General features: G+C 44.4%; 1 protein-coding gene across 12 annotated transcripts in view; it reads left to right on the top strand.

Moving 5' to 3' along the window:
- The window catches only part of CSNK1G1 (casein kinase 1 gamma 1), a 110,485-nt gene that overhangs the window by 15,813 nt on the left and 78,741 nt on the right, over nt 1-15,931 (top strand). For 9 of the 12 annotated variants that reach the window (XM_075160620.1, XM_075160625.1, XM_075160622.1 and 6 more), the window contains one exon: nt 5,238-5,345. The gene's annotated coding sequence lies outside the window, so the exon portion shown is untranslated. Of the gene's footprint in view, nt 1-3,712; nt 4,317-5,237; nt 5,346-12,513; nt 12,641-15,931 lie in introns of those variants that run through there. The other 3 variants (XM_075160630.1, XM_075160631.1, XM_075160629.1) reach the window with 3 other exon arrangements.

Raw genomic sequence — 15,931 nt, 5'->3', positions numbered from 1 at the left:
TGAACAAAATCATCAGTAGTAGATGTGGGAGGATGGTGTACTTCTGCTGTGAGATTCGGGGAGGATCAGATGGAGCTAACAGGAGGTGGGTTCAGAAGAAGCAGGACGACGTTGTTTTTCAGGCAGTGAATAGTAGACTTGTTGAACTAGCCAAGGGCTATTGTGGCTACAAAAAGTTTGGGTGAGTTTGGAGAGGAACTGGACACGTGCATGAAGAGGCTGCACCGAATGTTTCGGAACATCCAGAAGCCCAAACTGACTTGGGAAATAAAAGCACTGGAGATGGAAGAGTGTGTGGAGAAGTTATGTGTGCTTACCCTCTTCTTTTCCTTTCCCAGACATCTGCTCACGGCTGCTGTTTCAAGCTGGAGGTTAAGCTAGATGGGCCGTATTCTTTGGTTCACCTCTTTGGCTCTCGGAGGACACGGCTTTAGGTGTTTTGCTGCTGTTCTCTGAGCTGTATCCGTTCATAATTTCGGTAACTGTTCGGCAATCAGAGCAGTGTATGGATGGAGGTGCAGGTGATGTGTTCTAGCTGCTCTTATCTGATTGAACTTAAAAACGGGGCCTCGCTCCTTCCTCTTACTTTCATGCAACGTGGCCGCTTAAATTTGCTGGACTTCCTGAATTGTCATACTCATCCTTATTACTCCTGAAGAGCTGTTCCTTATGCATTGGCAGAATAGGAGAGGGATGTTTCATGCTACAAACGCATTTATTTCATGGTTTTAGCCATTAGGCAGACTTTTCTTTGGGATTTTGCTTGTTTGAGGTGAGGCTTTAACACATAAAGATGCTCTTGCTAGTTTTCCCACAGCCACTGAAGGTATTACTTGTGGAGTCTCTAAAAATGTTAGTACCTCTTGAAATTTTGAATCTCTCTTAATATTTTGGGGGTTATTTTCACTGCTTTAAGTATTCCAGGTTTTCTTTTAATAGCTCTGGCTAAAGGTCTGTACGAGAGGAGAAAAAAAATACTGAGCTGTGAAACGAAACTGAAGAACATGGTGTTTACCCTGAGATAGTTTGCATGGTTTTTATCATTCAGAAAGATGATGCCCCTAAGAGGGAAGGGAAGCCTTTTTCTAGACAAGGCTTTTGAACGCTTATGTATTTGACTTGGAACAGAAACTGTCTGGCAGTGTTGAGGTCTCCTGAAAAGACTTTCCTGTGCACCAGAAAAGGTCTACAGGGACCTTATTTTTCCATATGGGTGTGGAACTCTTTGGTTGAAAATCTGCTCACCTGAATGTACGTTGATCCAGGTCTGATGGGTCGCTTCTCCAGAAACAAGTGCCTTATTGGAAAATTACACATTCTGTGCACTGCTAAGCAAAGTTCTCATTGTTCAAGCTTGACATGAGTGCTGGAGCATCATGTTCGGTCTTGAGGTTTTGCTCCGTCATCTAATGCCATTGGGAGCCATCTTACCTTTTTTGTCATGCTGGGTGGCGTGAAGACTTTGGAGCAGGGCAGTGTCCATTAGGTTGGAATTTTAATATTGTTCCCATGCTTTAATTTGCTAACACTATAAATGCCTTGAGCCTAAAGATGACAAGCTTTTTTTTAAAAAAAAAAAACCCAGAGTTTTGTGCTGCTAACTGGTAGTAAAATAATAATGAGCTGAAGTACAAAAGATCCAAAAACCGTCTGTGTACCAGCTTCCCAAGAGAAGTAATAAGGAATGGGTTGGGAGAGTCATCTTCCTCGCTGCGGCAGAAGCAATGTCCTCCTCTGGGAGTCGAAAAGTGTCTGTGGTATGCCCCGAACTTCCAAGTGCTGTGCCTCGGAAATTGCGTCTCTCGGTTCAGGCTGGCACAGGTTTCCTCGGCCCCCAGAGGAGATGAAAGACCTGGTTGTGTACTCTAAGGTAGCAAATATCATCTCTTCACGAGCTGCCTGCAGGGACGTTAGTTTTTACTCTGAAACTGAAACAAGCTTCTCATCTGCTCCTTGCTTTGAAAAGTAACGGGGAAAAACATCTAGCGAGGCTTAAAGCTTCTAGTATAGCCTTGTTCTCTCTCACTGACAGCTGGAAGAGGTTTTGGGGGGCTGTGGGGCTTCTCCAGCCAGTGTGATGGTGTTTATCTGAGTATCATGGCCTTTGAGGGCTGGACAGAAACTCTGCTTGTTGGCAGTGTGCGGAGAGGTGGCTTTGCCGCGGTTTTGTCGAGCGATGCAGAGGAACATGTCCGGAATACAGGTGCGTGGGACCCGTCTGTGCCCAGCCGCCCGCCCCCGAATGCTTTGTATCCCTCTGGTTTTGGCACTCCGTAAAACAAATAACTCTTCTTCCTGAAGCAAGTTGCCTGGCGGGAAGCAGAGCATCCTCATCGAAGGATTCTGCGTTACGTCTGCGTGGTCGTGCGAAGCCAGGGGCTATTGAGTTCAAGCTGAGATGTGTGTCTCCAGGCCTAGCTAGTGCCCATCAAGGGGATGCCACAGGAAGTGGGTTCGGTGTCTGGAGGTACTAATTAAACACAAAAAAAGTTTAATTACCTGTCAAAAGCTAGAAAGGGTCCCTCTTGCTGTTCATGGTTTTGGACTGCCTCTTTCATTGTCAGTCGTCTTTCCATAGCAGCCCTTTCAGCAGCCCTGGTCTTCCCTTCAAGGAGGGATGTGGTCCCCTGGGTTCTGCAGAGAGTTAGGCTTTGGGCAGCAGGGCTTTCTGGGAAAGGAGAGACTGGAGCTTCTTACCATGATAAACTAGTGCACCATGATAAACTAGTTGTCCACATATTCTCACTTGTTAACCGTGGCTTTTTCTTGCTGCGAGAGGTGGCTTTCTGTATCATGCCGTGCTTGCAGCTAAACGAGGTTCCTGGCTTCTCGGACGGGTTTAATGTGTGCTGCAGTCGTGAGCTGAATCCTCTCGTTACTCTGGGCTCCTCTGTGCTTTGCTTGAGCCATCTTGCTACCGGGCAGGATTGCTGGGTGAGCCCAGCACCGTCGGTGCACAGCCGGGGAAAGGATGGAAAATGCGCTCTGCCTTTTGAACCTCAGGTGCTCTCAAGTTGTTGGAGTCCCATCCACGTGCACATGGGAGGAGTCGTGTTTGCTGTGCTGCAGGTCAAAAGATCTGTTAGTAAATGTTTTGTATGAGGTGGGGACGGGTTTTTGTCACCTGGCATTGCCAGTAGGAAGTGTCAGAAGCTGACCGGTGCGGGGATTTTCTCACGTTACACTTTGACTCCTCAATAAAGCGCCTGTCGTCGTGTTCTTCGAGCAGAACGTAAATAGTATCTAACCCCTGGTTCGAACCTGAGCCTTAGGATAGCATGAGATGATTTATTTATTTTAGGAATAAAAGTAAACCATTGCACCATGGAGCTGGTTATAAACACAGTCTTCCGTTTAGCTTCCTTGTTTGCAGATGCCACTTCTTAGTAGAGGTTGGTATTTATGTAAAGAAACTGAGGCAGTTTCTGGCCAATGAACCCTATTTGAAATTTTTATGCACAACTTTTGTTTTTCCTTCTAAGTTTAACTGTCACGTGTTCAAGGTGGCAAATTTCACTGGCATAAAGGATGGACAGCATTTAAATATGTGGAATGTCATATTAATGGGATACTCCTATTCTTTGCCGAAGAATGGTGTTAGGATTGCAATGTCAAGTAAGTAAATAAAGCTGCAGTCTCTCTTTCCCTGTGAACATAGGCGCTTGCATTTTCCCTTTCTTGTAGGGCTTAGTTTGGTACAAGTTTGGCTGGTTCTTCCTTGCTGCAGCCTCTGACCTGGTCAAACAACTTGACCTTGGAACAGCTTTAACGTCAAGTAGAACAAAAGCTTGCCTTAAACACTTTGCAATAAACTTAATATTGGGGGATACATTAAACTACCTAACGCCTTTTCATTTTAGAGGAATGGGTGTCACTCACCGCTTATACACTGAAGCCGTGGAGCAGTGGTGTGTGTTCCTCACCCCGGTGGTTGGTGCTGCATAATTGTAGATGAGGATTAATTAATGACAGCTGTTGTGAGCTCATGGAGACTTTTGAAGTCTCGTACAATGCCATTGAGCAATCCGTCTAGCTTCTTGAGGACAGAAGTCATGACCAACATTGGAAAAGCATGTATGTGACTTGAACTGGACTGACAACAAGCTTATGAAGGTTCAGGGCAGAGGTGGACCAAATTCCTGTGCGCTTCAGTCAAAGCGGCGTCTCTTGGCACTGTGATGATGGCGACTTTGGCCTATCTTGCACTTGATGTTGGAGAAAGCAAAAATGCTCTGTGGTGCAGGGTTTCCTTGCGCTGTGGTCAGGGTAAACAGTGACTTTTCTCCCATGTGCTTAGAGAACAAGCAGTTTGAGAGGTTAGTATGGACCCTTAAACTTCTACCCTTGCTGTAATAGTTAGGAAAATAAGGATAAAAGTGCTAGCTTAGGGTACAGACTTTGAATGCCCATTAGGCACTAGGGAACCTGGTTGCTTGTCAGAGCATCGCGTGTAAGGGAGTCTAACGTGGTATTTCAGTGTGTCAGAAGAACCTGTCTTCTAGATGATGGTCAGAGCTTCTCAGAACTTAAAGTTGCTTTTTAAAATTTTTATTTTTATTAGAACAATCCATGTGTTTTCTTCTGAAGGAAGTTAAATGCCCAAGTTTTGAATGCAGAACAGAACAGTGTGTCTCTGGTCACCCTGGGCAGAGTTTTCCAGAAATAGTTTCATTTTGGTTCAACCTTCACATCCCTGTTACAGCGCACTCCCCCTCGGAAATTGGTGTTTGGGCCCTGTTCTGCCTTATGGGCTATGTGCTCTGGAGGGTGTTATTTAAGGGGAAAAAGGCACAAACAAAAAAAACCCTTTTGCTTCCTTCTGACTAAAGTGCTTGGAGCATCGCAGGAGATGGAGCCAGCCCAGGGATGCTGTGTCATGGGAGTTCAGGTTTGGGAACCTGTTTCCCAAGGTAGGGAAATACAGTTTACCAAAAACAAAAACCAAAATTACTGAAAAGCCAGAAACATCTATATTTTAAGAAAATGCTGTCATTTTCTGAACTAAAATTCATGTTATTGCATGGAAAGCTATTAGATTGCACTGGCATAGGGTAAGGAGAACTACTAGATTTTCCTATAAAAAGTTGTGTTTGGCTCTGTTTCATCCACAGTATACTTGGAAGCCGGTATAAGAAACTGAAAACTGCAAACAATACTTTTTTTTTAGCAGAATTGGAAGTTACTTGTATGAACTGTTGCATTAAGACTTTCTAAAAATGTCCTTTCTTCTTTCCCAGATTCACTACAGATATGACTGGCTGGCTGCTCTGCTGCTCCTGTGCCCCAGCACTTGCCACCCTGTAATTTCAGATAACAAACATAAGAAGCGAGTTACAAAACGTGTGGTAAGTATCATGTGCCTTTGATATTCCGGAGCATCTTAGCATGCAACTCAAATATGCCTTCCTAAAAAACCCCAAAACAACCATATATAAGGGAAGACACTATAAAATCCAGTAACTTATAACCAGGGTACGTGAAATATCTGTCAAGGCTGTGGAAAGATGCTTAGAGACCTGAATGCAAGTTGTTAAATTCTTATTCTTTATTTCTATTTTAATTTTTTTTTCCCTCTTAATTTTGTCAGCATTTTTCACCTGAAGTAACTTCTCTGGGATCTTCCATCACTGATCTGGTCTCCCTGGCTTTATTTTTAGAAACATATGTGTTGAGCTGAGAAGTAGGTAGCCGCGATGCTGCTTGTCAGTGATGAATATCTCCAACAAGGAAATTGGGTAGGATTAAAGTCAGGGAGAGTCCAAAGTCTTTTGTGGTGAACTGAAGCTTCTCTAAAAGTGCTTTAACTTTGTTACCGGGAGGAGAGTTGATGTGCTCTGTATGTAAGCGTTTGTTCCAGTGTGACAGGTAAAATATGGGTTAGGTTGCCTATCCTATTACAACTGACCTATGAAAGGAGCAGAAAACTTAAAACTGAAGGTGTTGGGAAAATTTTCCTCTCCAGAACTGAGAAATCAAAGGGAATAACATTTGTAGGTGAGGGTGTTTGACTGACTCCGGTGTGGACAGATACCTTGATTTCATGAAGCAGGCAATAGTGATGAAAGTAAACAAAAAAGCAAGTGTTTTGATTTTATAGAAGTGATGACCCTGAGAGCAGTGCAAGTCTCTGCTTGGCTGGAGGGTTTTTTTGGGTGTACGTAATAAGTACTGCAAGAGTGAAACTGGCACTAGATTTACCTTTCTGGACTTCTGAAAAAACATATAGTGACAAACTATATTTCTGTTCAAACAGAAGCCAGCGCAGACTAAGTGGTGCTGATTAAGTAGTTGGGGCATTTTGTTTAAGGCCGTAATTGTGTATCATCCTTTGGGAATATTGTTTCTACTTTTGGACAAAATGACATGACAAAACAAATTCTTTCTAAATTGTAATTTCTATTTTTCATTTTGTATGTAGAAAGCTTAATGAGGTCTTGCCTTTTGGTAATTTTAGCTGGGGGGGGGGCAGATGGATGGACAATGGTTTCATGCTTTCAGTAGCTTCCAGCTTGGAGGAGAAATCTGTTTTCAATTTTGCTTGATACGGTATCTCAAATTATTTTGCAGTTTCATCCCCTAAAACGGATTTATCTTTTTTTGGTGCCAGTAGTAGGAGTGCCATTAATTGTTTGAAAAGTCTTTAGTTTAAGCAATTCAGACTGGTGCAGTACAGTGCTTTTAATATTTTCATATGAGTCCAACGGAGACTGTAGGTATCTGACTACGCTTCATTTTATATTGTTTTGTCTTAAAGATAAGCCTCTGAAGTCTAAAGCTTTGTTGATGTGATGTTGTGGAGGGTTTCTTTTGTGACTGAAGTCACTGGCTTGTTTTTCTTCATCCTGCCTGTAAGATGTCTGGGATCTTGGGAACTTTTTTTTAATCAGATCAACCTATTTCTATGCGGTTTGGGATCATAGCGTGCTTTTTCACTTGAACGAAGCTTCTACCCAGCACATGACGTCTAATTTGTTCAGCCACTTACACCTGAGGATGTGGATTCCTAGCACAGACTGCTAGGCAGCATGAATGCTAAATGATACAACGAGGAGACCCATTTTGTCTTTTTTTAATACAGTAGAAGTTGATAATGCATTACTAAAATTCTTTATCAATTCCAAGACACTGAAAAGTGCTGCTGTCTCAGCCATGGATCTTGCTCCCAAGCTGCCTGCACTTGTATCCCATTCCTGTGTGCTTTTTATCTTTGTGTATATTTAAATTTAATATTTAAAGAAGCTCTGGTTTTCCCATTTCATGACTTCAACTTGCCCGTACTCTTCTATAAGCTACCACCCCGACTCATGTCATTACTCGTTCAAGGAGCATTTGTGTCTTCATCTGCATGTTCCCTGCCTCAGGATCCCCAAGCAGAGGCGCGCTGGCCTGACTTTTTCCCAACTCCGGTGAAACCAGTGCCAGGTGCTTCCACTCCTGCATCTGTGCTGTGGAAACAGGCTTTGTCCATGAGAGTGAGGAGTTAGCTCTCGACTCTGCCGTGTTGTCCTCCAGTATGCTTGGTGAACCACGTCCAGCTTGAGGAATCTGGCTTTAGGAGCAAATTCTTTTTCCTGGGTGGCATAAATGAACAAGAGCAGCAGCGGCTGCTGGTTAAATGGTTAAATTCCCAGCTTAAGCAGTTGCTCACGTGGCACGTCTCCGCTGTGCTCACCGAGTGGTGTGTTGGAGTGGCTTTCTGCATAGGAGTAGATACAGCAGGTAGTGGTATGGGATAGACCTGGACCAATGGTGGCTTGCACAGGAGAACACCGTGCCGTCTAAGCGATTGGGGTTGCCTGCAGAGTGGGCTTCTCCAGGCGGTGCGGGAGGAAGATAGCTGAAATCAAAGTCTTGGAGCCTGTGTCAAAAAGAGGGAGACAGCAGTGAACGCTGCAGGTGCCTCCGCTGTTCTTTGGCTGTGTATTGAGAGCGGTCCCGATGATGTGTGGTAGCTAAAATATCCTTCCGTATGCAAAGCTTTCTAGTTGTATTAGTCATCCATCAGGCTGCTGGATTATTTAAGTGCTGAAGCTCTCCTCAAAGAACAGCAATATCTATTTGTAGAAAGGTACATAATGTGAAGTGCAATTCCAGTATATTAGAGTTATGCTGCTTAAGATGTTCTCGGGAATGCTGCGTCTCCTGTTGTGGCACTTCATAATCTGTAAAGCCCGTATCAAAAATTTGTGATCTTACAAGGCTTCTAGTTGGTCTTAGGGTCTCAAATGGTGATGCCGTTAGAGCTCCTTCTCAACTTTTTCCACAAAATCATGCCTCCTGTTCAGTGCAGCGTAGCTTCAGTGGTTGGGTGTTGGTCTCCAAACACTGATAAACCCCAAGGAAAAGGGGACAGTGACCAAAAAGGTGCTCTGTAGCGTTAAGAAAAAATATTCTTCCACTAGGCATGGGGGAGCCCCTAACTCAAATAGTTAATGACCAAAACCATCTTCTGTAGCTCTTCAACTTGTACTGACTTGATCTAAATCTGAAAATGCCTAGAGCTGAACTGGTCCTTTTTTAAGCTGTAATTCATCTGTCTCTGCTGCTTACAGAAAATCTTTAAGACAGTTGCTACCTAGAAGGTTAATTACAACACAGCATGATTATATTCTCATAAACTTAGAGAAAACTTGAATCTTCGTGGCTTTGGTAGTGCATACGGCTTCACTTCATTGCATTCTAACTCAAAAATTAAAGACGGGGTTTCATGTAATTTTTGAGATTCGTAGACTGGCAAAACGCTTGTTCTTGCTTATGCAGTCTGGCTTTTATGTAACTCATTATTTTTGCTCAAATGTTGCAGATAGTCTGTTTCCTCTAGCAACAGCCACCAGATGTTTAGCTGAACAAGACTTAATTCTTTAAAATTGACCTGTAAGAAATGTGTGAAGGCGAACACGGGGGTGGAACAATTGTATGTCAGCATGATTTCCATTTCTTTGCTAAAAACCCAGTGCAAGCCTTGCAGTTTCATTTGAGCAATGGTGGATCCTTATTTTTTGTGGTATGCTATGAGGCCTTTTCCATGGTTTTTAATGTTTTCATAAATGTACTGTTGGGAGGGGGGCATGGCATCAAGCTGTCTTACGAGAATTAGCGTTACTTGGGCAATTAGCACTGTATGGGCTAAGTCTATCTGGCGGATATGCCACCGTGCTGATCCTGCTATGGATTCTGGTTGTCAGCTAGGCTTCTTACCTACCTGTAGGTCTTCTGTGATGGACCCTTGTACTTTGCTAGGCTGACTCTATTTCATATTTCCATGGGAAACCAACTCCTCTCTTGGTTTTTCAGCTGGGTGAGAAGAGTGCCCCAATGTTTCACTGGGGATGTGGGGTGAGTAGTCCTGATGGGGACTGTTAGGAGGTCCAAGCAGCTCTTGTCTCTGAAACATCCCCATTCTAGGGCTTCAAGTAGCACTGTCCTTCCAGGACGGCTCTGCATGGGAGAAGAGCGTGCGGGGACTCTTCTGCTGGGGGTGAATGATCTGGTAGCTGGATTTTTGGCTCTGTTGTTTTCTCCTCTGGGTCTGCAGAGACTAGATAAATCAAAGCAGAGCTGTGCCATTTCCCTTCCCTTCCCCACAGGGATATCTTGCTCCAGATCCTGTTGTGCTTCCCCTTGCTGTCCAGTTTGGACATGAAGGTGTGTGTACTGGACAGCCAAGGTGGCTCTAACGGTGGTCTCCTGGCTGGACCTTCAGTCCGTCTCTGAACAGCATGGTTGGTGCGGATATGATGCAGCTTTTAAGAATCTGAATGCATGAAAAGCTGCACAGATAATCTTCAAGAATAAATTTATTGGTCTTTAACTGGGGGTACTGGTGACAGGTCTGTACCTGAGAAGTATGGATTGGGTAGAGAAGTGCGGCTCTGCAAATGTCTTCAAGGTTTCAGAGGTCAAAGTATCTGCTGGTTTAGGTTAGAGATGCTTCTGCTGGAAGTAATACTTACCTAGTGCTGGACGTGCTTCAGGACACGGTGTGGATGCTCCAGTCTTCACAAGTAGGGATTTTGGTATAGCCTTCGTTTTGGTGCTTTTTCAGAAGTTCTAGATGCCTTCCCACAAAATTTTGACATTGCTTAAGCAGGAGGTAACTTGCACATCCTTTTCTTCTAGTAAGATGTGAGACTGGTACTCACAGTAGTACCTCAAACTCCCTTCCTTTGTGCTGCTTGCATCAGGTTCGCATTTTCAATAATTTTCAAAACTAGTGCGTGGGTATACTTACAGTAAGACCTTGCTGAAATGAGCTCATGGGCCACGTGCTCGCTGGCCACTAGCTGGATTTTACTGCGTTTACCAGCTGTTGTCATCCTTGCACAAGAAGTTGCATTTGTTTCTCCTTTATGTACATGCTATATACCTCCTTTTCAAAATGCTACCAAATTATTTTGCTTACTAAATATCTTCAGCGTTTCCTATCCTGTTTTTTCCTGGTGGGATGGGGGAGGGAGGCTGTGCTACATCCCCGTGTTTCAAAAACATGTGAGGGTGGAAGATGTGGCTGCAGTTTCAGTGAAAGCTGTTGCTACTGCAGTTAACAGAAATGAAAGCCTTTATATTCTTGGCATTCTGTTATTATACAGGATATGGAAGGAGCTACTGAAAATTACCAAACAGTAGTGGTACTCCTTGAGTACACGCATTTATTTTGAGGTGTTAGAAGAATCATAAATGTCCAATTGTCCGCAAGTTCCTTAGCTGTCCGTTTAATAGAACAACAGTGTGTGACAACCTGCTGCTGCTGAAAAGGATGATACCATCTACCTGTACCTTTCCTCGGGCTGTCTCTGAGGCTTTTTTAAACCTCTCTGTAGGGATTCAGCTTGGGAACGTGACGGAAAGCTGTGCAGTTCTGGAGTTGGCTCGCTGAGAGGTCGAGCAAGTGCCGGAGCTGGAGAGACTTGCGGGCGTTTGGTGGATGGAGGAGCAGGAAGATGCCTTTTAGGGTAGCTAGATGTTAAATGGGATAAGCAGTCTATGTGTATGTACCAGGCATGGCGGTTCTGGTAACCTAGGGGCTACTCAGCTCTCCTAACCAGCTCATCTCTGTCTCCTTCAGCCCCCAGGAGACACCGAAAGCCTGGCTTTGAGGCCTACTCTGTCCTTCCTTGTACCTAGGACATGGGTAGAGTCGGAAGCTGGGACCAGGCAAGGTCAGGATGAGGTGCGTGGGAGTGGGGAGGTGGTGGTACGCCCGGGCCCTGCTCTGATCTGCCTGGCCCGTCCCTGGGGATACAGGGTATAAATCTCTCCCTGCTACCAGGCTTGGGAGCACTTGGACTCGGTGCTTCCCGTTGCTTGCCTGTCCTGTGCTCCCGGGTTGTAGCATGCCGGTGTGCTGCTGGTGCCATTTGCGAAGCTGTCTCGTGCCTCTGGGGCAGGGTGTTGCCCTGCAGTTGAAGAGCCGTGACCCTGACCTACGGCTGCCAACTCTGGGAGGCTCCTTTGGGCTGGAGTTGCCCCGTCTTTGCTTAATTTCAGTTTTTAGCCTGTCTCAGCCTGGCCGCTAAACTACTAAGGCTGTTTAGTCTAGACTAATCATGGTCTGTTACATCCCTGGGGATGGGGTGGAGGAGTCTGAACCGCTCTGTGATGTGGAAGCAGCGTTTCAGATTCGTGGGGTGCTGTGGAGGACTTGTGGTGCTATTTGGGGATTCACCTGAAGGTAGCCACTGGGAAGAGCATGGAGAGTGGGTAACAAATGTTACTGGGATAAACCGATGGCTGAGAAAGGTTTGCCTGCTATTTATTTTCCTCGGATCATGAGAAGTCTGGAGGTAAATGCTTAATTGTTTCACTTCTAAGGTTTTGGAATTTTTTTCTCATCACCTTGAACCTTCTTACTGTGCTTCAGCACTTGCAGTTAATTGGATATTAAACATGTCACCATGTATCTGAGCTACTATAAGATCAAAACCAGAAGCAGAGTACATATGGAGCTTTGACTCGCACCCAAACTCTGTGGCTGTGCTGTCATAAATAGATCTGTGAAAGCTGTTTTTGAGCGGTGCAGGGATACTTAGTCTCACCGATTGCTTTCCTGGAAAAAACCTCACCACAGGAAAACTAAAGCTGATTAATTTATATGGTATGTATCTGATCACCACATAGATCAGGTGTAAGTTGCTTTCTTGTTTGTATACATGAATTGGAAAAATTGTCATACAGTATAACTGACCTTTCCCTAAAACAACCAAAACCCTGCCTCTACATGCACCTACCACAGTAATCCAGGGAATAATTCCTGTAAAACGCTGTAAAATCTTAATCGTTTTATTTTCTCAACATGCAAGTGTGTGAGAGAGGTCAGGATATGTCGGCATTGTCACCTATATTTGGTACCATTTCAGGGAAAACCAAAAGAATCCGAGCAGTAATAAAGGTAACTCCTATGCGGTTGAATCGGTGATGAACAGCCCCGCTAACGAGCACTGGTTTGCTGGCTGCTGTAACTCGGCTGTGCTCAGACAAACTGTTCCTGCAAGCGGCATTTCTGTTTCCTTTCAGAAATCCTTTGGTGTGAGAGGTCCCAGGTGTACTCTGCTGCATTTGCACGTGTGCCCTGTGGAAGAAGAGCAGATAACCTTCAGACAGGGGCTATCCTACTTGCTTCCTAGCCAGCTGACAGGTAACGGTAAGCGGTTTCTAAAGGCAAATACATGGTTGCTGTCATCGTCTCTCCCTCAAGCAGCAGCAGAGGTTTGCAGTGTTGTAGTAAATCACTTTAGAGAGTGCAGGTAATGAAGCGAGGTCTCCTGGGGAGGTTGTGGCAGCTGTTGGGCATCTGACTGGTACTTGACGTGGTCAGGCAATGATCCATCACAAACGAGGGTTTGACCGTATTTAGGTAGGCTGTCCCCTTTTCCATGTGCAGCTTCACCTTGTCCTGAGACACGTTCTGTAGAGGGATGATGGCCGGACCACCATGGTTGAGAGTTTATTTTCCATTTTAATGTTGACTCTTCAGATGCCGGGAAGTCCAATTTTTAGCATTTCCTTTAAAAGGCAGCAGATGTCAGATTGTCCTCAGTGCCCTTCTCTCCTAAACTTTCTTCTCCAACTGAATGAGAATCAAATCGGTGCAGTTTTGTGACACAGCAGTATTCTTCCAGTTCTTGTTCTCGCATATCAATGCAAATGTCATTTAGAAAAAGAAAAGACCTTTCTGATGTAGATGTCCAAGCTGGCCACGCTGAAAATGTATCGAGTTTCACTTTTTTTGGGATGCTCTCTTTGGGAACATGGTGCTGGTCCTGTGAACAAGGACACTGGTTCACCTCAAAAGAACTCTGAAGGTTGCAGGTTCAAAAAGAAGATGATACCTCACTTGATGCAAGCTGCAGAGCACTGTTCTGCCAGCTGTGGGTACCAGAAAGCTACACAGATTCAGAAAGAAGCAGGACAAGTTCATTCAAGTGGGGAAAATCAGTTCAGCATCGTTGCAGAAGTATCACTGCAGGTCATGAAATGGTCTTCAAGTCTTCAGCTCCAGAACAGATCACACTGTATTTCCGTGCTCCTGTGGTCTTGGCTGGATGTTGCTACCAGCCACCTAAGATGGGGTATTGTGCCAAATGCGCCCTTTGTGCGTCTTGGTGTGTTTGCTCATGCTCTGATTGCACCTGCACTTTCGTGGCATGAATTTCTTCTGAAAAATCTCAAATGTCCTTCTGCCACCTGCCGGTTTTCACGATCTGACTGAGAAGACTAAACTGTAAATGACATGAATTTTCTTTCGCATGCGGTGATTCAAAGGGATATTTTGTAGCTGAGTATGGAGCCATTTTCAGGTTTCAAGCCACAAAAGATGACTTTTGAAAAGTGCCTGATGTACAGGCAAATACTGGGCGTTATATATAGATGCTATCAAGAGGTGCTGTCTTTCCTTGTGGAAGAACTGCCTTGTAGGCTGAAGAATTGGGCTTGTTTTCAGCTTTCTCAAGGTTATATTGTTTGCATGAAAGGGGAACAGCCACTGTAATGAAGTAATTAATCTGGAAAATATGGTTTTAAGATAGTGCCTAAAGGTGATCTGTAGTTGCGGGAGGCAGGGTTTCAGCAATATAGTCTTAGCTGGTTTTTTTATTTAAGTGAAGAGTTGGCAGTGGGGAGGGGTTTGGATGGGAGGTTGGTGCCTTTCAGAGGACACAAAGACACTGGGTAGCATAAGTATTCTGACTTCTTTCATGGTTAGGAGGTAACAAAACCCCACCTCTTGTTTTAGATCATGATATTAAAACTAATAGGGTGGAATAAGGTGTCGTCTCTCTGCTCAACAAGATTGGTGGCTGTGAAATAAATGCTAAAGCTCAGTGTGAAGAAATCTGCCAGCCGTAACCAGTCTAAGGCCATGTGTTGCAGGGCAAAGGAATGTTATCATCAGGATGTGCTTTCCTTGGCTACAAATCTCTGCGAGTACCTGTGTTCTCTACTTCATTTTAAAAGGCAAACTTAAGTCTAGATAAGTGTGAAAGGGTAGAACAAATAACTTTCTCCTCCAACTTCAGGAACCAAGGACTTACTCTGATAGTCGCTCCTTGCTTACTGTTTATTTCTTTGCTGGGCGTTGGCTTCAGTTTCTCCCCGTTGCTAATCCACGGGAAGCCGAAAGGTGTCTTCTAATCTCTGCACCAAACTCATCTGGGTTGCCTTAATCTTATCACAGGGACTGGTTTTGGTTCTTGAGAAATCTTTAGGCTTCTCTCTGCAGTGTCACTAATTTTTAAGTCATTGTAGGATGGGAAATACAGTAGCATGGAGCTGCACTTACGCTAGCTTCTTCTGTTTCTGTGTGTCCTTAAACCTTCATTTATGCACTTGCTAGCCAGCTTCAGTTTGAAGTATCTGCCAAATGCTTGCTCTCACTTACTTATTGAATAGCAAGTGAGCTTATATGGTTACCGGTGTGTTTATTTTATATATGAAAAACAACAGCAAAGCTCTCTGGTACTGTGTGCTTTGGGAGGAAGGTTGCACCTATCGGGACATCTTAGCTGAGACATAAAATACCCGTGCTTTGCCCCAATGCCTCTTGAACGCTGATCCTGTAACGGAGAGAATAAATGACTTTGAGAGCAGCTTAGGAAATGTGGTTTCAGTGTTTGGATAATCCAGTATCTAATAAGACCCAAGTTATGAAGCTTTTCTTGTGGGCAAGGATGAGCGACGACTCTCCCATGTGCATTCCTTTGTGTTACACTGCGTAACTGAGCTTGTGCTTCATTATCTTCCTCGGTGAGGGAGCACATGTGGATCGCTCTCCTCTGGATTTATCATAATAGCTGGAGAAATTTAAGGTCTTTGAATTCTTTGTGAAATGGGATTGAAACACATGAATGAGTTAGAAGCTTGCAAAACAGGGATACCAACACAGCTAAGGCCAACACGTAAGTCTAATTCCTTGAGGAATGGAGCAAAATATTTTTTTGTTAACCGCAAGACTTTACTCTTGTTCGTACTAGGTGGTATTTATAGTTTTAATGGTATGTGCCTTGCCTTTCCTTCCTAATAGATTGCTGGACCGCAAGTGGGTGGAAGATTTGTTTGTTTTGGCACAATATTTGCTTTACATAGGCATGTCTCAAGTTTACAGCAAACAGAGGAGCCAGGCCGTGAACTGTGCAAGGCCCTTAACACGAGGGAAAGGAGAGAAGTAGCAAAAGTTTTGTGTAAAATTACCTCTCTGAAACTGAAACATCTCCTCTTCAGCTTGTTTCCCCTGCTAACTTGCATGCTGTTTCCTTAAGCTGACGTTGCTCCATCAAATGCAACGTGAGCTTGACCGCTTGTTTCAGTGCTGCTTGTTCCTGCTGCTCACAGCCGAACCGAAACGTGCTGTAGGTGGGCATCCAGTATCCTCGTTTTGGGTGTTGAATAACTTCAGCGGTGATGAAGTGCCTCTTCTGGCACTGGGGAGTTCAGATCT

Source organism: Calonectris borealis, chromosome 11 (genome assembly GCF_964195595.1).
Source record: "Calonectris borealis chromosome 11, bCalBor7.hap1.2, whole genome shotgun sequence".
Lineage (NCBI taxonomy): Eukaryota > Metazoa > Chordata > Aves > Procellariiformes > Procellariidae > Calonectris > Calonectris borealis.
This window is presented reverse-complemented; position numbering and strand designations above follow the sequence as displayed.